A 24146-nucleotide genomic window follows, 5' to 3' on the forward strand; every position below is an offset into this window, starting at 1 on the left:
TGGAAGAAATTTTACAGAAAAACTTTCGCGAATTTTCCAAAATCTTCATTTTTGGGAACAAAAACTTTCGCGAATGACAATGAATTACCGCAGCGGACCTTTAGTTCAAAGTGGACTTGAAATTAAGTGTGAAGTCATGATAAATGCGCTACTTAGAATTAGTTCACAATATATATACTGAACCTGTGGAATAAGAACTGATGGGGAACTTATTTTCAATTTTGTGATGACACTTCCTCCCTCCGCCACACCGTTGGACAAAAACAAGAGAAAGAAAAAGTCAACTTAAGATCAAGATTCTGGAAATGGGAGTAGAGACATTTATGAAAGGTTTTTGAGCGGCAAAAAAAGAAGAGAGTCCAGCAAGAAAATTGTATTGTTATCGAGTAATTCTTCATATAAGAAAAAAAATCACCAAATCATTGTGTCACTCCTTCTCTTCGTTTTTTATCTTGAAATTTGAAATTTCTGATACGATAATATTCAAACCCTTCCGTTTTTCGATTTTTACCTGATTTCCCCACATTAAATCGAGCTTTGAAGCCATTTTTAAAAGTTAGAGTTTTAGAGCCAATTTTCGGGGTGATTATTTTTTTGTTGTGATTCTATTATTTCTACCCTCGTCCTCGGAGCCTTCGTTATTTAAGAGTTTTCGGCTTTTAAAATTTGGAAAAAACTTTCGCGATTTTTAGAAAAAGTTGATTTTTTTGCGAAAATAACTTTCGCAAATTTCAGGTTAAACTTCTTACCGGCCAGAAATTTTTGCGAAAAGGGGCTAAAATCGCAAAAATTTCTGCCTGCGAAAAATTCTGCCCTTAAAGTATTGTCTTCCATTGAAATTTAGATGTTAACCAATCATAACTTGTTTTTAATTGTACCGAAATTATTAACACTAGTCGTTAGCCCGTGAAAAATCCACGGGTTCGCCCGTCCTTTTTATACCACCGCGGACGGACGGACGGACGGACGGACGGACGGACGGACGGACGGACGGACGGACGGACGGACGGACGGATGAATTTCGTCAAAATTTTCTGCCGTCAATTACAAGTAATTCTTAGTCATTCTCCTCTTTTAAACGCAATTCCGAGATCCAAGTCTAATAGAGATGAAGTTGTGACCGCCTACTCCGCCATGGCCTATCCCAATACTAGAGATAGGGAAAAGTTCTTTCTGGCACAGTCGCGTGCACGTACAACATTGACGTCACATCAAATCCACCACCATGCCGTACCATACCATGCTAAGTTATGCCCAGTGGGGTAAAGTCCCTATCATACAGCAATGAGTAAGGGTATGCCCCAATAGGTAGTGACGTCATCAAAGTATACAGAATAGGACTCCAAAATCTTCTAGCGCAATTCCCATAAAATTCTACACGCATATCAAAATGGGAAATTCCCTATCATACAATAAGGAGTAGAAAGGTGAATTCCCTGATATTCATCAAAAATTAAAGCGTGCGCAATAAAAAGGGGAATAACTGTGTTAGTTGGGCACAATGAAATCCTCTGAGAAAGAAAAATTCTATGCAAGAATGAACACACATACCGTGAAACAACTACATGATATTGCATAAACCCGTGGCTTACCAGGTATAATAATATCGGAGGATATGGACGTTTTCGAGAGACAGAAGATGGCCACGAACCGTCCAACCATCGGGGGTAAAATCAGGGAATGGTACAACTGGGTATTGCCCCAATCTGAGGTGGATGTCTTCAAGAAACAGGAACTGTCGAAAAATTGTTCCGCTGTAAGGGATAAGATGCAGGGATGGTACAACTGGTTGTGGACGCTGTTCCAAAGCCTATAAAAGAGGGTGTCAAGAGTACCTATGCAGCATTCAAACTGGGGGTGATGGCGTTCTATAACGGGACAGCCAACACAAGGCCTACACTCCAGAATGAGGTAGAAAAAGAGGCCGAGGAAGACCATCTATATGAGGCAAGATTTTACACTACAGGAACATAAGCATGCTCATAACAGGAGGAGCTAACGTTGACGGATATATAGGGATGGTGTGACAAAACGTGAATACCTTGGTTGAGGACCAGGTAGAAGATATGGGGTCTGCAAAGATACAGTTATCCCTGTGGATAATGTGGAAGAAGCCGTCAAATATAGAGGGGGCTAACGATGAGTACATAGAGGTGAAGAAGGTATTTCATAGTAATATGGCCTTAGTATTTCAGGGTAGCGGTGTAGATGATGTGCTAGATAGGATGTTTGCTCAAATCAAAACAGGTGTGGAAAATCCAGCAATACTTCAAAGTGGCTTTACAATTGGTCGAATACTATACCTCGACGTAGATTTCCGCAAATTGAGATAAACAAGAGGCTCATCATACATCGAACGACCCAAATGGATAGCCTCAAAAAAGGCAATTATTAACCCGGTGAATGAGGATGAGGAGTGCTTCAAATGGGCTGTTATACCTTCCTTATATCATGAGGAGATAGGAGGAACCCAAATCGAATATCTCAGATAAACCCTACGTGGACTTTTATAACTGGGAGGGTATAGAGTTTCCAACCAGCAGCAAGAGCATATATAAATTTGAGGCCAATAACCCTGACATTGGAGTGAATGTCTTATATATAGCGGGAAAGAAGATCAACATCCTACGCCGTTCGGTGCGCAACGGACGTACTAAGGTGGTGACCCTATTGTTTATCACAGATGATATAGAGAGACATTATACGGCTGTCAAAAGTCTATCAAAGCTCCTAGGCAAGGAGACCTCGCAGAATAGGAATGCGATGAATTTTTGTCTAAACTGCCTGCAGGGCTTCCCCGCAGTTGAATCGAGGGATAAACGTTACAGGTATTGCTAGGATCACGAGGCTGTTAAAATTACAATGCCAACAGAGGCTGAAAAATGGCTATACTGTAGGGATGGGCAACAGCAATTCAGGGTACCCTTTGCCGTATATGCAGATTTCGAGAGTCTACTCATCTCGGTGGAAGATGCAAGAGGTGAAAACACCAAGGGGCTGAGCAGGCATGTACCATCAGGCTGATGCACGTAAAGTACCTCTGCCTGGGGATGTACCAGATCCTCTAACAGTATACAGGGCTGAATACTGCGTCACCCGCTTCGTTATCCATCTGGAGAATGAGGTCAAAAGAATATATTATACCCACCTTCAAAAACCCATGATCAAACTAACAGGAACCGAACGCAAACAGCATGACGAGACATCGAAATGCCATATCTGCCTTAAGGCCTTTGACGGCTGCAAAAAAAAACGTAATTAACCGTATAAAACCGTAAACCATTGCAACTATACGGGGCAATATAGAGGTGCAACGCATAACAGCTGTAACCTCAAATACAAGATACCGGGCCACATCCCTCTGATATTCCACAACTTGTCGGGGTATGATGTCCATCTCTTCATACGGGAAATGGGCGAGAAGTAAGACACACATGACATTGGGTGCATTGCAGAGAATACAGATAAGTCCATCAGCTTCAATGTCAAAATCAAGGTACCCCTTTGGGGGTATGGGATATGGTGATGGCAAGACTTATAAGACCATAGAAATAGGTTCATAGATTCCTGTCGATTTATTGCATCATCGCTAGACAAATTGGAAAGCAACCTCATTGCTAGAAACGCCGCAGGTATGAAGAGTCATCAGTGTGCAAATACCTGCCTAGAATTCCAGGGCATAGACGCTAAAGGCATGACAAAGTTTTGGTGCAAATATTGCAACTCAAATACCTTGAAGCAGCTTCACTAGGACAAGGTAAAGGCAAACGTACCATCCATGGCAAGGTTCATCAACAAAGGTGATGTCTTTAGGCTAATGCTGAGAAAGGGCGTGTACCCCTATGAATACATGGATGGATGGAGACTACCATGACATCTACCTGACAATAGACGTCCTGCTATTGGCCGACGTCTTCGAGACATTTTGAGGCGTCTGCTTGAACAACTACAGCCTTTATCCCGCCCATTTTTTCTCCGCACCCGGCTTGGCATGGAACGCTGGACTCAAATTACATGGATTAAGTTAGAGCTTCTCACCGATCCTGACATGCTCATGATGTTCGAGAAGGGTATAAGAGGAGGTATAACCCAGGCCGTACACTGGTATGCCAGGCTAATAACAAGTATATGGGAGACCAGTATAACTCGAATTAGGAGTCCTCCTACCTGCAGTATCTCGATGCGAACAACCTATACGGCTGGGCGATGCGTCAAGACCTGCCCACGGATGGCTTTAAGTGGGTGTCAAACGTCGAGGCATTCACTGAAAGGCTATAAAACATGGGCTTAAATTGAAGAGAGTGTGCAGGGTCATACGGTTTAACAAGAAGGCATGGCTGGCAGGCTATATTGATCACAACACAAGGCTGAGAACGCCTGCCAACAATGAAATTTGAGAAGGATTTCGATAGACTCATGAACCTCTCGGTGGCCATGGAGAACATTAGAAACCACTGAAAAGCTGGTTACCATCGAGGACAAGTATACGAAACTCGTAATAAAGCCAAATTTTAAAGGTGGAAGCAGGTTTACCAAAAACTTGGTAGGTGTAGAGATGGGCAAGACCGAGGTCAAGATGAACAAGCCGGTGTATATAGGACATGCCATCTTGGATGTCAAGGTTAGTCATGTACAATTTTTTTAACTATATGTAGGACAAATATGGTTCTAAAATACAGCTCTGCTACATGGACACAGACTCCTTTGTGTACCATATACGAACAGAAACTTTTATAGGGATATCAAGGACGATGTTGAAACACGCTTCGATGCCGGTGCCTATAATCCGGATGATAATAGGCCTCTCCCAACATGCAGGAACAAGAAGATGGTAGGCTTAATGAAGGAAAAATTAGGTGGTAAAATTATGAATGAGATCGTCACCCTAACGGCCAAGTTAATTGCATACAAGAGCTTTACCAAATAGAGCGGTGATCGCAAGGCGAAGGGCGTGAAGAGGTGCGTCACCAAAAAGACCATCACCTTCGATGACTACCGGCGATGTTTGGAAAAGGGCGTTGACATCCACAAGAGCCAGGTCTTGATCCAAAACAAGAGCCATAAGGTACATACGCAAAAGGTAAACAAGCTAGCACGCAATAGGGCCGACGATAAACGCCTAGAGTCTACAGGGGAATAAAATCGAAGTATGTTTGTATATAGCTATATTTTTGCCCTATGTGATAATACTACTATCCTATCTAAAATTTCAACGTATAATAAAGATGTCGTCCGATCTTGCACAAGTATCCGACAATGCCTCTGCAGAACACAAGCAGATAGAGAAACTAATTGATAAGTATCAGGCCTTGAATGAGACCCTATGCAAAAGCAAGGGTCATCTCCTACCGAAGAAGTGCACAGAGGGCTCGACTTACAAAGCCCGCGACGAAGCAATCGACAGGATCCATACCGAGTATGTACAGCAAGAGCTCCAAGAGAATGGGAAAAGACTTCAAAAGCACTGTCTACCCATGCTATAAGCTTGTATGCTAGCATGATTGGAAACTTTGTAGATATAAATAGTGTAGATGAATTGCGCAGGGATATCGAAGAAGACCCCATAATCTGAGACTTCATGACAGATCTAGGTACCGTATAAGCCCTGACATATACGGTACCATCGGTAGGTGTTTAGTCCGGCTCCTCGTGGCAAGTCATTCAGCCCGGCATTTGAGACAAAAAAAGAAGAAGGATGCGAAGAATGAGGCGGAGTAGGAGGTGCTATAATAAAATGAGTGAAGAAGATCAGAAACAAGAAGAGAGGGTTACAACAAAACCGCCGAAGAACGAGGGTCGTGTAGCAGCAGGCAAGAGACTTGCCAAATGGAACCGAAAGGAAAAGGGTGACTTAAAGAAGAACGTGGGCAAAGAACCTTCACAGGATGATAAAGAACCTGCGATAGGTTCAAGCAAGTCAACGGATGTATACCTTTATAAAATCGGGAGTTTGGTCATATTGACGATAGGAGTAGGCGTCTGTTATAAATTTGGCAGGGGTGGAAATGAATCAAACAAGCAGGCGGCTCATCCAGAGCTCCAACATGAAAAACATGGCAAAGCCCAGCCAAATATCGATATTTTCAAAATACAGTAATAATAATAAATGAGTGCAAGCAACGTTACCCCAAAGGAAAAGGAGATTTTAGATATGCTGTACGAGACAATCGTGGAGCTTGGTTTTACCTTTGCCTATGCCATGGCAGGTAAGACATTGTTGGGCATAACAAGGCCCTCTACAAAAATGGACACCAATGATGTCCTTAAGATGGTTGTGTACTTCGCAACAGGCAGGGCGAAATTCAGGAAAGGAAGTGGAGCAACTATTGAATAAAATGTTTGATGTCGTAAGAGATCCGCATACAGCAATCTTCACAGGCCCAACTTCTTGCGAAAAACGCAACGTGTTTTGGATTTGCTTGAGCATGAGTATACGGGACACTATCACAATATAGTGATACTTTCCCCTAGCCTACGGTGGAATACCACTTACCTCGAAAGGGCCTCATTATGGAGGGATAGCTATGTGTTCCTAATAGACCCCGAGGACCAACTGTTTGAATGGATAGCGATATTTTCGTCGTTACTAGCAGGAGAGGATACGTTGTTTGTGATTGACGACGCCATAGCCGATAAAAGCCTTGATAAGCGTCCCTGCTTGAATTGGCTATTTCAGGTAGACACAGGAACCATAGTTTATGGCTACTCACGCAGTCGTTGTTTAGACTTTTCACGAGGTGCTTGACCCAAATCGTACTAGGCTCCCCAGAAACCAATTCCTGCGCATCCTGAGGCTTGAATAGTCTTTCGGCAAGTACCTTGTTGTAAGACTCTACAAAAGCCGTAAATGTATGATGATATTTTGTAGTGGCCATCTTAATTTCAACACCTTTGCCTTCTAGTAGCTTCGTTACATCAGATTTGATTTCAGAACCATTGTCACACTAAAAAATCTTGGGACATCGTAAAGGTCCCGCTTTGTAAATATCTTTGAGCATGTCGGCAACTTCACTGGCTTTCTTCGTTCTTAGGGGTCTTGCTAGTTTTTTATCTCGAGGCCACGTCAATGCCCGTCAGAATGTACTTATACGTATTGCCATACAACCGATCATGTGGCATGTACAACAGATCACACTGGTGCATCTCATTCGGTCTTGTATCCACAGATGTTCCAGCATATAGTAGATATTTCTTAGCTTTTGAACCACCTCCTCAGTAACGATATGTGGTGATTTTTCTGAAATATTTATTATATGTCACGGCGGTGTCGATTTGAAGGTTGTATGAGGTATCTGCTTTTTTCATGGTGACAACCTTACTCCTTTTGTATGGCAGGGCCAATCTTGCATACCTTGAAATCATAGCGCTCGCGAGGCCTTCATGGGTGATCTTGTCATATTCAAGCTTGATGTTGCTAATCTTATAGGCTGCATCAGCTGTCTTGGCTCCTGTGCTTCCCGAGGCTGCTGTCCCGGCATCCTTGATCACGTAACCGTAAGACGCGATATTTATTACAAATTGGAGGCGGTCATATAAACCCGCCGTATAAAAGCGTAAATCTCTCGTCAACTCAAACATTTTGGCCAAGGGTATGCATATGGTGTTACCATACGCCGCCACGATTGCCTTTTCCTCGTCAGTCCCTTGATCACTAGCTTTGACCTGTAAGGCTCTGATCGTTTTGTCATTTGGGTTGATGACGTCCAGGATTAGGTTGTTGTCCCTGTCAAATTTTTGTGGCCACAAGTCCTGGCACACCGCCAGGGTATTGTAGTCGCTAATATTCTGTACCTCATTGCCGTTCAAAGTAATACGTAGGTTTCGTACCAGACTTTTGCCTATATTTGACACGATCGTACGCTTTGTATTAGTAGCCGTTATTTCCAAATCAAATAGGAGTTTGACGGACCCCGGAAAGAGGATATCATTCTGCGACATGTTTGGGAGATCCACATACAGATCTTCATTCTGGTTTATCGTGCTTGGTATTTGGCTTATCTGAACCCTTTGTTTTCGGCTCTTGATACCAAAGAGTTGCTTCGTCTCTGCATAGGGGTCTAGAGGCGTTCCGAATGTACTCATGTTTACTATATAGCGAAATCTTATAATAAAGATGCCAACTAATCTGGTGTTTGTGCCTGATATTGATGTTGATCATGATGAGGAGGATGATGGCCATCCAGATAAACCTGATGATACTACGTCAAAACTCCCTGGAACACCAAAACTTCCCGGCTTTCAATAGAACAGCAGCAGGGGCAGAAGCAAAAGCTACTAAGATCAAAGATCGACGGCTCTAACGATCGTCTTACGGAGTAGTTGGGGTTACAGCCTAATGCGAAATATTATGAGGCCAACAAGGAGCATAAAGGGAATCAACTTATTGTTAAGGAGATAGTTTAAGGATAAAAAATCTTCAATGAAATAGTGGTTACGAATCAAGATGGTGCCTTAAAAACCCTTGGCCAGATACAAACGTTGCTAGGTAGTAATCGCCTGCGAGCCCTGGGTTTTGTCGACTATGTTACATCCAACACCCAATTCAGGGTCCAGTGCCTATTGAAAAGGTATAATAAAATAGAGAGGGAGGTCGAGGCTGAAAATATTGAGATGGAATTGTTAGAGGAGATCGATGAATTTGTAGATGCCACGGAGAGCCTTATCCAAGACACTTCCTTTGCCGGCCTTGATGAAGGTGGCGTCACCGAACGTGAAAGAAGGTGACTTGACCTCGAACTTCAGACATTAAGGGGTAACTTGAAAAACTTGAAAAACAAGATGATTCTATATAACAGCGAGATTAACAAGGCAGAGGGCAAGGTAAAAGAACTTGAGAAGCAGAAGGCTGGGGCAGACGAAGAACAGCAAGCTAATCTTGAAAGGGAAATAGAAAAGATGAAGAAGGAGATTAAGGATATGAACGATGAAAATATCATAAGGAAAACACATGGCATACTATCCACTGACATATACTCCCAGCAGAGATACATCAAAGACACTCTTTTGAAAATTGCCAAATATAAAATAACTCTGCTGGAGAAGCTAAAGATACTCTTCAAAGAGCAGGGTATAACTATAGCGAGTATCGTGTCTGCCATTGGTCTATTGACAAACACCATTGTACTCTCCGTTACGGAAGGAAGAACTGGCGGGGGGGGGGGGGAGGTGCTGCAGGAGGAAGTACCACAGCAGATGCAGGAAGAGGCCTTGGAGAGAAGCAGCTGGAAAAATTAAGTAAATTTTGAAAGTTTTTAACAGGTAAGGCGGGTGTTGCATTACCTGGGATTATTGGCATGGTTGTATCCTTCGTTCTGAGGGTAGCGGCAACAGTCGTGGAATACGCCGCAAAACATCTGTACATGGCCATTGCGGCAGCCTCAGGTTTTGTTGTGCTCTATGTGAGAAAATAAGCCTATTTACACCAGATGTAAGCGTTTATTAGGCCTACTCATGTTATAATCATGGTAGTCTTGGTGTCCTTGTGTTCATTTTGTGGGGGTTGTTTGAGTATTGTATGTGGTATGGTAGTATGTTTTTGAGGTGTAGATGGTATAGCCTGTATGGTATGATCAGGAGTATGTACAGGAGGTATAGGAGGTGTGGTGTGCTTTGGAGGTATAGGAGGTGTGGCTTGCCCTGGAGTATATACAAGTGTTTTAGCAGTATCCTTGAGGGGTGCGGCAGACGCATGTTTCACAATAGGTTTGTTCTTTAAATCAACCCGAATAACAATAATTGGGCTGGTGGGCGCTATTAAAATGTTGTTGTTATACCCTTTAATTTTTCCTATGCATAACTTCATATCGGATGGTAGCATGTATGCGCCGTGCATAACGGCAAAATTCACAGGTGTCCTGGAATATTGCAACACCTTCTGAATTCGGTTATATTATGCCCTACGTTCTCCTGAAGTTGGATCATGGCCTCAAATTTTTGCGATAGAATCTGCCTTGTCGTGTAGTTGTCGGCACCAGAGCCGACCAGGGATGCCTTAGCCCCCGCTTAAGATCCTAACAATAAGACCGCGTAAGCCCTAATACTCTCGCTTTGCTTGGTTAGACCTTCAGATGTCAAGCCCTGACTTGTAGGTGTAATAAACTTAGCCCAATCGCGTCAACTTGGGGCCACCATCTGCCATTCGTTAATGATGACATGACGGCTTTAAACTTGTACAAAGCATTGGAATCTGCGCCGTATTCCCTACATACCTGCGCATATTTGGAGGTTGACTACGTATTTTTGTACTGTAAGAAGCCATCATCATATGGCATTGGTAACTTCATTCTTGCAAGAATACAACGCATGTGATAATGTACGTGGAATTTAAAGATCGCGTTTATAAGGGGTACGGAGCCTGTCATATGTTTGACACATATGCCTAACGTAGTAGTTGGACAGTGTGTGTCAAAGTTACCTTGATATTCCAATAGTTAGGCGCTTGCCCTTCCTAACTCTGTTGAACGGGGACATCAAGATAGGTTGTTGGCACATTGATGGCATACTTGGTAAACTCCGGAAATACCACCGAAATATGGGAGTCTATACTCACATAAAGATCTTGGTGCTCCAGATTTGTAATATCAATCGGCCATTCTCACCTGTTATTTTTGTACCTTGCCTTAAGATTGTACGAATGTAAATTTATCCCTTTCTTAGAAGGAAGGGATGAAACAACTGCACATCACCGCTATTAAAAAGCCTACTATAATTCAGGACTACCTGGAACAGGACACTCGTATAACTCTGACATCCATCAGTATTCGACCTGGATGGTTGAATTTGTACAGCAACAACGACTTCACTATTCACAAGGTAAGGCCTGACCAGAAGGTGATTCGGATTGAGATTATGAGTGGTTTATACAGGATAGAGTATATCCCGACTTTTGTCAATAGCCGGGCGGAGGATAAAATCAAACTGTTTGTACTCAAAATGGCTACTGCAGCCTCCGTGTCAGGGATGGCTATATGGTCGTGATTCATAGACCATTGCAAGAGCTTTTGGACCTACCATATAAAAGTAAACGAGCGGTGGCTACGATGCATATTACATAACCGACATTTACCATAGGCTGAGACTCGTCTGCACAAAGTTGGATGAGGACAACTGCCTTCTTGATGGCAAAAAGTCTAAACTTTTGGCCTTATTTTCACCAAAGAGTTAAACTCTTGGGGAGATATGCTGATACCCCTGTTTACCTTCCACTGAAGGCTCCAACTGATTGTCTAGAATGCATGCTAACAGGCGTCTATCACCACGAGAAGAATGTCACGTCCACCGTTCTAGCTATGTGCATTCTCATAGATTAAATGAATGACGTAACCAGACTGTATCCGAGTTTGTCGAGTGCAACAGTTGCTGGTCCTGATGTGCAGGAGGGACAAGTCTTTAGGCTTAAAAAGATCAAAGAAATAGAGATATATCTACGAGATGAGTTAAAGGAGCGGAACAGGCTTGCGAAGAGATTTAGAATGCATAATACGTGGGTACGCTTCTATGAACATAGGCTGCATGGCATTGGCGTGATTACGTCGGGAATAGGGATTGTTGCCATGGCCTCGGGTTGGGGGGTCCCATTGATCTAAGCCGTGGGGGAACTCGCGAACGCAGCCGGAATAGGTCAGGCCGGTCTCTGGAACGCTTCAAAAAGACTCCATGTCAAATCAAAAAAGCATGAGAGTATCAGGCTACTCACGGAAAGCAAACTGAACTCTATCGTCATCCTGATCAACAAGGCAATGGAAAATGGTGCGATTAGTGACTATGAGTACAGCCTGTTTAGCCGCAAAAAGAAACGGCATATGTTGCCGAAGGAACATATGCAGCAACGATTTAATCGTATTGCAAATAGCATCAACGAACAAGAGCGAGCCCAGGTAATTGCCAATGTTCGGGAAGAAAGAAGGCTAGAAGTTTTAAAAAAAAGTTTAATTTGTGCAGTATAAGCAGAGTATAAGTATTAATTTGATATACTTTACAGGTCTTGCATGGACCTATAAAATATATGGTTTTTAATCCTCACTCAGCAACAATTCTTTTTTGAAGTCTTTTTATCGGCATTCTGTGATGTGTACCTGGATGTAGTAGTTTTTAACTTGTACACAGACCGATTAAATAGCTAGGCACTGGTTTGGCAGGGCTCATCGTATGGCACTGGCATACCATAGAATTTCGTTGTGATCGCGCCCTTGTAGTATTTAAGTTTGGCGTTCACATAACTGTCCTGTTTTACGGGCTCTGTCATCAATGGCGCAGATATAAGCCCCTTAATCTTGCACAAGATTTGGCGATATTTCAAAATCCAATCGGGTTAATCGTCAAAATCAAGACTTATTGCTGGTACTGCATTGGCATTCTACCGGGTCCCTACATGCTGAGACCAGACTTTAGGTGTTTTTACCCTCAGAGCTACCACACGGTCCCGTGTATGGTACCCTATAATGCACCGTTGATGCTTACCCCCGTTAGCAGCAATGGGATCTGAAACCGTAAGATAGTCCACATTGATATCGTCGATGTCTGTAAAAGTAGCACCAAATGAGTAGAATAACTTAGGCCTGACAAGCTCATTTCAAATTGTAGCATCTTCTAAAATTGTAATTAAACGACTTTAGAGAATTGCATGTCATTGTACATACGCAACCACCTCCATTATATGTGATATATTCGTGGTAGCAGTACCAGCACAACATTTTACCATTTACCACCAGCCTACGTTTGCAGGCACATCTACCCTTTCAGAGTTCTTACATTGTTTCATTTATTCATCACAGTTACAAGGACGATCATCTTCTAGGTCATCAAGACGTTCCCTCAAAAGCCTCGAATTTCTTATCCATTCATTTACCCTCTCCTTCAATTCTTGTAATACCAGGGCCAACTCTATTAGCGGCAGGGAGATACCAATACTGATCATAAAAGTCATGGCTACTGCACTTCCAAATATATTAAATTTTCCCTGGCAGCTGATGCACATTTATTATAGTATCTTACAACCATGTTTTAGGATGACTTATGTATTTCACGTGTTGTCGCGCATGTCTTGCGTTTTGAACCGGTCCGGTATATACCTGGATAGCCATGAATACTTTTTAAAGGCTTTGTTGCACATGTTTTGCCTCTTGAACCTGTCGGGCACGTATTCTAATACATTGGGATTCCTTTCAACAGCCTTGTTGCACATGTTTTACATCTTGAACCTGTCCGGAACATCCTCGAGCGCGCGTGGATACCTTTCAACAGCCTCATTGTACATGTCTTGCGTCCTGACCCTGTCCCGCACGCGCCCGAGCACCTCGAGATTCTTTTCAACAGGTTCATTGCACATGCCTCGCCTCGTCGACCGTTTTGGGACAAACTTGAATAGGTAAGTATTCCTTTCAACGGACTTGTTGCACATTTCCTGTGTCTTGAACCTATCCGGGACATATTTGAGTAGATGCAGCTCCTCCCAACGGCTTTGTTGCACATGTCTTGCGTCTTGGCATGGTCCAGAATACTGTGAAACCAACTCATCGTTATTATATTTCTACAAAGTCCGAAGATTACACAGTTATTTCCCTCTACTCCGTTTTGTATAATAGGGAGTTTCTCATTTTGATATGCGCGTAGAATATTATGGGAATTGTGCTAGAAAATTTTGAACTTCTATTCTGTATACTTTGATGATGTCACTACTTTTTAGGGACTTACCCTTACTCATTGCTGTATGATAGGGAGTTTACCCCACTGGGCATGGCTAAGCATGGTATGGTACCGCATGGTGGTGGATTTGTTGTGACGTCAATGTTGTACGCGCACGCGACTGTGCCAGAAGGAACATTTGCCTATCTCTATACTTTTTTTTACTTCTTGACTGGTGGTTTATATGATCATATATTATATGTCATATAAAATTTGATCATGTAAAAGTTTCTTAAGGGACAAATTCAAGAATTTTATAAGTGCGGCGCAATAAAGTTCGGATTTTATGCTGCGAAATCTGATCGAAGCTAAAGTGCACACCAAGGCTCGGAAAGACTAGAAAGTAACACAAACGATAATATGTTCGGTATATGACATAAATGCAATAAAATAACGTGTTGGACTAAAAACGTATACATATTTTTCAGTATAAATGTTTTTTCTACATTAATAATAAATTTATACCACGATGGTATGAACCTAACGAACAATACGTAATCGTTGTATCACGTTTCATAATTGAGTTTGGCCATCCTCGTCCCCAGGGTTTGTTGCCTAGGCCTTGTTAGAACTTACTTGACGGCTAAACAAGACCCTGGTACAAGCTGCTTTTTATAACCAGTATATTGTTAACTATAAAAAATTAATAACTTTGTCTCTCTGTTACAGTTTATGCGGTTAGTGAAAGCAATTTGATCGAGTCCTTTACACATGGCGGGACGATGTCTTTTGGTTGTTTATGTTTTTCAACGCTAGACTTACGAAAGTTTTAATTCAAACCAAGCTATTACTTGTTCACTCTGAAACTATATATTCTTTATGGTGATTAAATCTTTTAAGAAGCATTATTTATCAAGTATCACAGAGGCAAGAAACTAATTCATAATAAAGATCGTACACTAAAATAACTAAAAATATTTAACATACATAAAAACTAAATTTTCGTAACAGTGCGTAATAAAAATGAGCATACCCCCAACCCCTCAGGCATTATGTAATTATTGAGTAGTCCCTCTAGCTACATAATTTTTTTTGGTTCATATGTTTTCAGCTCTAAATCTTTTTTGTGGTGTTTTCAGACACGAATTTTGCTTCGAAACCTGACATTTTTCTACCTGACTGGTTTGGCTAAATTGTGCACAAGTGTGACGTTTCTGCTCGTTAGCTATACATGACAGACCAACAAAATTTTAAACTTGATAAGCAGTCACATTTGTTTATAATTGGAAGACCCATTTAGCCGGTCTGATTAAAACAATACTTTTGGAAGAGCACTTGTTTTTAAGTAAAACAATATATATACATGTTAGCAAGATTAACTAGCCACTTATATGTCTTTTTTTATCCAGCTAAATTGCCCAAGTCATGTTTTTTACTAAGCTTTAAAAAGAACATTTCTGGCATAATAAATCTTTTTAAAAATATTTACTGTTTAACGCACCGTTTTTTAGTCAGTCTTTTTTAACATTCTCATAATCTTGCAATGTTTTTGTAATAAAATTCGCCATCTTTATAATAAATTGATGCATATATTATGACGCGGGAATAAATTATCTGTGTCGGATGTAAGCAAATCGCATTACAGAACTCACCAACCTGTACCAGGGGAAATTTCGCCGCCTGCCTCGATGTCAAAAAGGCAAAAAACCCTGAAGACGGGGTTAGAGTTGGGCTTACAATTGTTTAGCGGTGGACTTTAAGCTTGCGCAATAAATTCTAAACATTTTGTGAAGAAGACTTAAAACAGGGGAATCCTGTAACAAACATTTGATTTGATGTCTTTGAGCAAGTTATATCGTTTTTTATCTGCTTATCTAATGAAGGTATAAAGTGTCAGAAGTGGAGTTTTAAAAAAATGTTTTAAAAGACAGGGAATAGACCTATTTCCATATATGTTTGATTTCGCGAAATATACATACGAAAATGCAGAATAACATGAAAACAAGATTAGTTGTGAGCAAATTTCGGGATGCTGGTTGTTTACACTTTTTTGAACTGTGTGAGAATCAAATGACAAGGGGACACTTAAATAGATATGGAAGCCTCATAGTAGGCTGGATAAAAGACAATTCTCATTTGTTTCTTGTGTTATTAATGAATGGAACAATCTACCGAAGAAAGCAATGTCTGCTACTTCAATAAAAAACTTTAAAAGCTGTTAGGGGGCTTTATACAATTCAAAGAAGACTGTCAGCCCCAGTTCTAAAACGACCACCGATGTTGGCCTACTAAAGACCATGCCGCTGGATCCGGTAAGCTATACGGTAAGTTATATGTTATCAAGCTAGCTAGCTAAACAACGAAAACTTAGCCACGTTCTTAGAATTATGTAAATACATTTTTATTTTACTGTTTCTAAGTAAATTTAAAACTGAAACTCAATATACAGTTTACTAACGCTCAGTGGCATTTCATATTACTCGATCAGTTTAAAAAATTAAATTTAGTTTTCTGGTAGCTAAGCCAAAGTAGCCAGCAGCTAAGCTACAACCCTGGAAAATTATATTGTGAATGTTAAATTCAGCTCCCCATACCCCCAAATCAATATTGAATATGCTTGACTGATGCCAACTACTCCAGAGCAAAGTACTCCAGAAACCTAAAGAAAAGTAACATTGACTTCGGGGAAAAGGGGATGGCACACTAAAGAGATTTCAACATCAAGAATAATCAAAAGGCTGGATTTTCTTATCGCATTTTCACAAGTATTTTGGAAAGGATTCCAGCCGCCACTTCCTATTTGCCATATTTGTTTATGTGTTTTGGTGTCTTACACGGCGTCAAGGCCTAGTTCGACATCTAAGAGTTTAGTTACAATGGCCGCTCATCCATGTGATTTATTTTATAAATAAACATCATCAAAAGCCACGATTATTAACTTATGTTTGGCCTCTCCAGATACAACACTATAGCTTAGCGGCATGAGTTATCAACAAATCATTTTTTAACATTTGTTGAAATCGTACATTTATATTAGGCATTGTAATGATTAACCTTAATACTTACAGTTTGTAGAGCGTAAAGCCTAACCATAAATCTCCATATATTCTTTTTTAAGAGACACCCTGTATTTTTAGGTTTTTATTTAAAAGAAAAAGAAAAGAAAATATTTCAGCTGTAAACGTGCTTAATATTTATAAAAATCTCAGTCTCAATCTCCTTAAAAACCAGGTCCTTATGTATTTTGTTTTCTTGTTTTACATCTTGAACCTGTCCGGAACATCCTCGAGCGCGCGTGGATACCTTTCAACAGCCTCATTGTACATGTCTTGCGTCCTGACCCTGTCCCGCACGCGCCCGAGCACCTCGAGATTCTTTTCAACAGGTTCATTGCACATGCCTCGCCTCGTCGACCGTTTTGGGACAAACTTGAATAGGTAAGTATTCCTTTCAACGGACTTGTTGCACATTTCCTGTGTCTTGAACCTATCCGGGACATATTTGAGTAGATGCAGCTCCTCCCAACGGCTTTGTTGCACATGTCTTGCGTCTTGGCATGGTCCAGAATACTGTGAAACCAACTCATCGTTATTATATTTCTACAAAGTCCGAAGATTACACAGTTATTTCCCTCTACTCCGTTTTGTATAATAGGGAGTTTCTCATTTTGATATGCGCGTAGAATATTATGGGAATTGTGCTAGAAAATTTTGAACTTCTATTCTGTATACTTTGATGATGTCACTACTTTTTAGGGACTTACCCTTACTCATTGCTGTATGATAGGGAGTTTACCCCACTGGGCATGGCTAAGCATGGTATGGTACCGCATGGTGGTGGATTTGTTGTGACGTCAATGTTGTACGCGCACGCGACTGTGCCAGAAGGAACATTTGCCTATCTCTATACTTTTTTTTACTTCTTGACTGGTGGTTTATATGATCATATATTATATGTCATATAAAATTTGATCATGTAAAAGTTTCTTAAGGGACAAATTCAAGAATTTTATAAGTGCGGCGCAATAAAGTTCGGATTTTATGCTGCGAAATCTGATCGAAGCTAAAGTGCACACCAAGGCTCGGAAAGACTAGAAAGTAACACAAACGATAATATGTTCGGTATATGACATAAATGCAATAAAATAACGTGTTGGACTAAAAACGTATACATATTTTTCAGTATAAATGTTTTTTCTACATTAATAATAAATTTATACCACGATGGTATGAACCTAACGAACAATACGTAATCGTTGTATCACGTTTCATAATTGAGTTTGGCCATCCTCGTCCCCAGGGTTTGTTGCCTAGGCCTTGTTAGAACTTACTTGACGGCTAAACAAGACCCTGGTACAAGCTGCTTTTTATAACCAGTATATTGTTAACTATAAAAAATTAATAACTTTGTCTCTCTGTTACAGTTTATGCGGTTAGTGAAAGCAATTTGATCGAGTCCTTTACACATGGCGGGACGATGTCTTTTGGTTGTTTATGTTTTTCAACGCTAGACTTACGAAAGTTTTAATTCAAACCAAGCTATTACTTGTTCACTCTGAAACTATATATTCTTTATGGTGATTAAATCTTTTAAGAAGCATTATTTATCAAGTATCACAGAGGCAAGAAACTAATTCATAATAAAGATCGTACACTAAAATAACTAAAAATATTTAACATACATAAAAACTAAATTTTCGTAACAGTGCGTAATAAAAATGAGCATACCCCCAACCCCTCAGGCATTATGTAATTATTGAGTAGTCCCTCTAGCTACATAATTTTTTTTGGTTCATATGTTTTCAGCTCTAAATCTTTTTTGTGGTGTTTTCAGACACGAATTTTGCTTCGAAACCTGACATTTTTCTACCTGACTGGTTTGGCTAAATTGTGCACAAGTGTGACGTTTCTGCTCGTTAGCTATACATGACAGACCAACAAAATTTTAAACTTGATAAGCAGTCACATTTGTTTATAATTGGAAGACCCATTTAGCCGGTCTGATTAAAACAATACTTTTGGAAGAGCACTTGTTTTTAAGTAAAACAATATATATACATGTTAGCAAGATTAACTAGCCACTTATATGTCTTTTTTTATCCAGCTAAATTGCCCAAGTCATGTTTTTTACTAAGCTTTAAAAAGAACATTTCTGGCATAATAAATCTTTTTAAAAATATTTACTGTTTAACGCACCGTTTTTTAGTCAGTCTTTTTTAACATTCTCATAATCTTGCAATGTTTTTGTAATAAAATTCGCCATCTTTATAATAAATTGATGCATATATTATGACGCGGGAATAAATTATCTGTGTCGGATGTAAGCAAATCGCATTACAGAACTCACCAACCTGTACCAGGGGAAATTTCGCCGCCTGCCTCGATGTCAAAAAGGCAAAAAACCCTGAAGACGGGGTTAGAGTTGGGCTTACAATTGTTTAGCGGTGGACTTTAAGCTTGCGCAATAAATTCTAAACATTTTGTGAAGAAGACTTAAAACAGGGGAATCCTGTAACAAACATTTGATTTGATGTCTTTGAGCAAGTTATATCGTTTTTTATCTGCTTATCTAATGAAGGTATAAAGTGTCAGAAGTGGAGTTTTAAAAAAATGTTTTAAAAGACAGGGAATAGACCTATTTCCATATATGTTTGATTTCGCGAAATATACATACGAAAATGCAGAATAACATGAAAACAAGATTAGTTGTGAGCAAATTTCGGGATGCTGGTTGTTTACACTTTTTTGAACTGTGTGAGAATCAAATGACAAGGGGACACTTAAATAGATATGGAAGCCTCATAGTAGGCTGGATAAAAGACAATTTTCATTTGTTTCTTGTGTTATTAATGAATGGAACAATCTACCGAAGAAAGCAATGTCTGCTACTTCAATAAAAAACTTTAAAAGCTGTTAGGGGGCTTTATACAATTCAAAGAAGACTGTCAGCCCCAGTTCTAAAACGACCACCGATGTTGGCCTACTAAAGACCATGCCGCTGGATCCGGTAAGCTATACGGTAAGTTATATGTTATCAAGCTAGCTAGCTAAACAACGAAAACTTAGCCACGTTCTTAGAATTATGTAAATACATTTTTATTTTACTGTTTCTAAGTAAATTTAAAACTGAAACTCAATATACAGTTTACTAACGCTCAGTGGCATTTCATATTACTCGATCAGTTTAAAAAATTAAATTTAGTTTTCTGGTAGCTAAGCCAAAGTAGCCAGCAGCTAAGCTACAACCCTGGAAAATTATATTGTGAATGTTAAATTCAGCTCCCCATACCCCCAAATCAATATTGAATATGCTTGACTGATGCCAACTACTCCAGAGCAAAGTACTCCAGAAACCTAAAGAAAAGTAACATTGACTTCGGGGAAAAGGGGATGGCACACTAAAGAGATTTCAACATCAAGAATAATCAAAAGGCTGGATTTTCTTATCGCATTTTCACAAGTATTTTGGAAAGGATTCCAGCCGCCACTTCCTATTTGCCATATTTGTTTATGTGTTTTGGTGTCTTACACGGCGTCAAGGCCTAGTTCGACATCTAAGAGTTTAGTTACAATGGCCGCTCATCCATGTGATTTATTTTATAAATAAACATCATCAAAAGCCACGATTATTAACTTATGTTTGGCCTCTCCAGATACAACACTATAGCTTAGCGGCATGAGTTATCAACAAATCATTTTTTAACATTTGTTGAAATCGTACATTTATATTAGGCATTGTAATGATTAACCTTAATACTTACAGTTTGTAGAGCGTAAAGCCTAACCATAAATCTCCATATATTCTTTTTTAAGAGACACCCTGTATTTTTAGGTTTTTATTTAAAAGAAAAAGAAAAGAAAATATTTCAGCTGTAAACGTGCTTAATATTTATAAAAATCTCAGTCTCAATCTCCTTAAAAACCAGGTCCTTATGTATTTTGTTTTCTTGTTTTACATCTTGAACCTGTCCGGAACATCCTCGAGCGCGCGTGGATACCTTTCAACAGCCTCATTGTACATGTCTTGCGTCCTGACCCTGTCCCGCACGCGCCCGAGCACCTCGAGATTCTTTTCAACAGGTTCATTGCACATGCCTCGCCTCGTCGACCGTTTTGGGACAAACTTGAATAGGTAAGTATTCCTTTCAACGGACTTGTTGCACATTTCCTGTGTCTTGAACCTATCCGGGACATATTTGAGTAGATGCAGCTCCTCCCAACGGCTTTGTTGCACATGTCTTGCGTCTTGGCATGGTCCAGAATACTGTGAAACCAACTCATCGTTATTATATTTCTACAAAGTCCGAAGATTACACAGTTATTTCCCTCTACTCCGTTTTGTATAATAGGGAGTTTCTCATTTTGATATGCGCGTAGAATATTATGGGAATTGTGCTAGAAAATTTTGAACTTCTATTCTGTATACTTTGATGATGTCACTACTTTTTAGGGACTTACCCTTACTCATTGCTGTATGATAGGGAGTTTACCCCACTGGGCATGGCTAAGCATGGTATGGTACCGCATGGTGGTGGATTTGTTGTGACGTCAATGTTGTACGCGCACGCGACTGTGCCAGAAGGAACATTTGCCTATCTCTATACTTTTTTTTACTTCTTGACTGGTGGTTTATATGATCATATATTATATGTCATATAAAATTTGATCATGTAAAAGTTTCTTAAGGGACAAATTCAAGAATTTTATAAGTGCGGCGCAATAAAGTTCGGATTTTATGCTGCGAAATCTGATCGAAGCTAAAGTGCACACCAAGGCTCGGAAAGACTAGAAAGTAACACAAACGATAATATGTTCGGTATATGACATAAATGCAATAAAATAACGTGTTGGACTAAAAACGTATACATATTTTTCAGTATAAATGTTTTTTCTACATTAATAATAAATTTATACCACGATGGTATGAACCTAACGAACAATACGTAATCGTTGTATCACGTTTCATAATTGAGTTTGGCCATCCTCGTCCCCAGGGTTTGTTGCCTAGGCCTTGTTAGAACTTACTTGACGGCTAAACAAGACCCTGGTACAAGCTGCTTTTTATAACCAGTATATTGTTAACTATAAAAAATTAATAACTTTGTCTCTCTGTTACAGTTTATGCGGTTAGTGAAAGCAATTTGATCGAGTCCTTTACACATGGCGGGACGATGTCTTTTGGTTGTTTATGTTTTTCAACGCTAGACTTACGAAAGTTTTAATTCAAACCAAGCTATTACTTGTTCACTCTGAAACTATATATTCTTTATGGTGATTAAATCTTTTAAGAAGCATTATTTATCAAGTATCACAGAGGCAAGAAACTAACTCATAATAAAGATCGTACACTAAAATAACTAAAAATATTTAACATACATAAAAACTAAATTTTCGTAACAGTGCGTAATAAAAAAGAGCATACCCCCAACCCCTCAGGCATTATGTAATTATTGAGTAGTCCCTCTAGCTACATAATTTTTTTTGGTTCATATGTTTTCAGCTCTAAATCTTTTTTGTGGTGTTTTCAGACACGAATTTTGCTTCGAAACCTGACATTTTTCTACCTGACTGGTTTGGCTAAATTGTGCACAAGTGTGACGTTTCTGCTCGTTAGCTATACATGACAGACCAACAAAATTTTAAACTTGATAAGCAGTCACATTTGTTTATAATTGGAAGACCCATTTAGCCGGTCTGATTAAAACAATACTTTTGGAAGAGCACTTGTTTTTAAGTAAAACAATATATATACATGTTAGCAAGATTAACTAGCCACTTATATGTCTTTTTTTATCCAGCTAAATTGCCCAAGTCATGTTTTTTACTAAGCTTTAAAAAGAACATTTCTGGCATAATAAATCTTTTTAAAAATATTTACTGTTTAACGCACCGTTTTTTAGTCAGTCTTTTTTAACATTCTCATAATCTTGCAATGTTTTTGTAATAAAATTCGCCATCTTTATAATAAATTGATGCATATATTATGACGCGGGAATAAATTATCTGTGTCGGATGTAAGCAAATCGCATTACAGAACTCACCAACCTGTACCAGGGGAAATTTCGCCGCCTGCCTCGATGTCAAAAAGGCAAAAAACCCTGAAGACGGGGTTAGAGTTGGGCTTACAATTGTTTAGCGGTGGACTTTAAGCTTGCGCAATAAATTCTAAACATTTTGTGAAGAAGACTTAAAACAGGGGAATCCTGTAACAAACATTTGATTTGATGTCTTTGAGCAAGTTATATCGTTTTTTATCTGCTTATCTAATGAAGGTATAAAGTGTCAGAAGTGGAGTTTTAAAAAAATGTTTTAAAAGACAGGGAATAGACCTATTTCCATATATGTTTGATTTCGCGAAATATACATACGAAAATGCAGAATAACATGAAAACAAGATTAGTTGTGAGCAAATTTCGGGATGCTGGTTGTTTACACTTTTTTGAACTGTGTGAGAATCAAATGACAAGGGGACACTTAAATAGATATGGAAGCCTCATAGTAGGCTGGATAAAAGACAATTTTCATTTGTTTCTTGTGTTATTAATGAATGGAACAATCTACCGAAGAAAGCAATGCCTGCTACTTCAATAAAAAACTTTAAAAGCTGTTAGGGGGCTTTATACAATTCAAAGAAGACTGTCAGCCCCAGTTCTAAAACGACCACCGATGTTGGCCTACTAAAGACCATGCCGCTGGATCCGGTAAGCTATACGGTAAGTTATATGTTATCAAGCTAGCTAGCTAAACAACGAAAACTTAGCCACGTTCTTAGAATTATGTAAATACATTTTTATTTTACTGTTTCTAAGTAAATTTAAAACTGAAACTCAATATACAGTTTACTAACGCTCAGTGGCATTTCATATTACTCGATCAGTTTAAAAAATTAAATTTAGTTTTCTGGTAGCTAAGCCAAAGTAGCCAGCAGCTAAGCTACAACCCTGGAAAATTATATTGTGAATGTTAAATTTAGCTCCCCATACCCCCCAAATCAATATTGAATATGCTTGACTGATGCCAACTACTCCAGAGCAAAGTACTCCAGAAACCTAAAGAAAAGTAACATTGACTTCGGGGAAAAGGGGATGGCACACTAAAGAGATTTCAACATCAAGAATAATGAAAAGGCTGGATTTTCTTATCGCATTTTCACAAGTATTTTGGAAAGGATTCCAGCCGCCACTTCCTATTTGCCATATTTGTTTATGTGTTTTGGTGTCTTACACGGCGTCAAGGCCTAGTTCGACATCTAAGAGTTTAGTTACAATGGCCGCTCATCCATGTGATTTATTTTATAAATAAACATCATCAAAAGCCACGATTATCAACTTATGTTTGGCCTCTCCAGATACAACACTATAGCTTAGCGACATGAGTTATCAACAAATCATTTTTTAACATTTGTTGAAATCGTACATTTATATTAGGCATTGTAATGATTAACCTTAATACTTACAGTTTGTAGAGCGTAAAGCCTAACCATAAATCTCCATATATTCTTTTTTAAGAGACACCCTGTATTTT

Source organism: Hydractinia symbiolongicarpus, chromosome 3, assembly GCF_029227915.1.
Source record: "Hydractinia symbiolongicarpus strain clone_291-10 chromosome 3, HSymV2.1, whole genome shotgun sequence".
Lineage (NCBI taxonomy): Eukaryota > Metazoa > Cnidaria > Hydrozoa > Anthoathecata > Hydractiniidae > Hydractinia > Hydractinia symbiolongicarpus.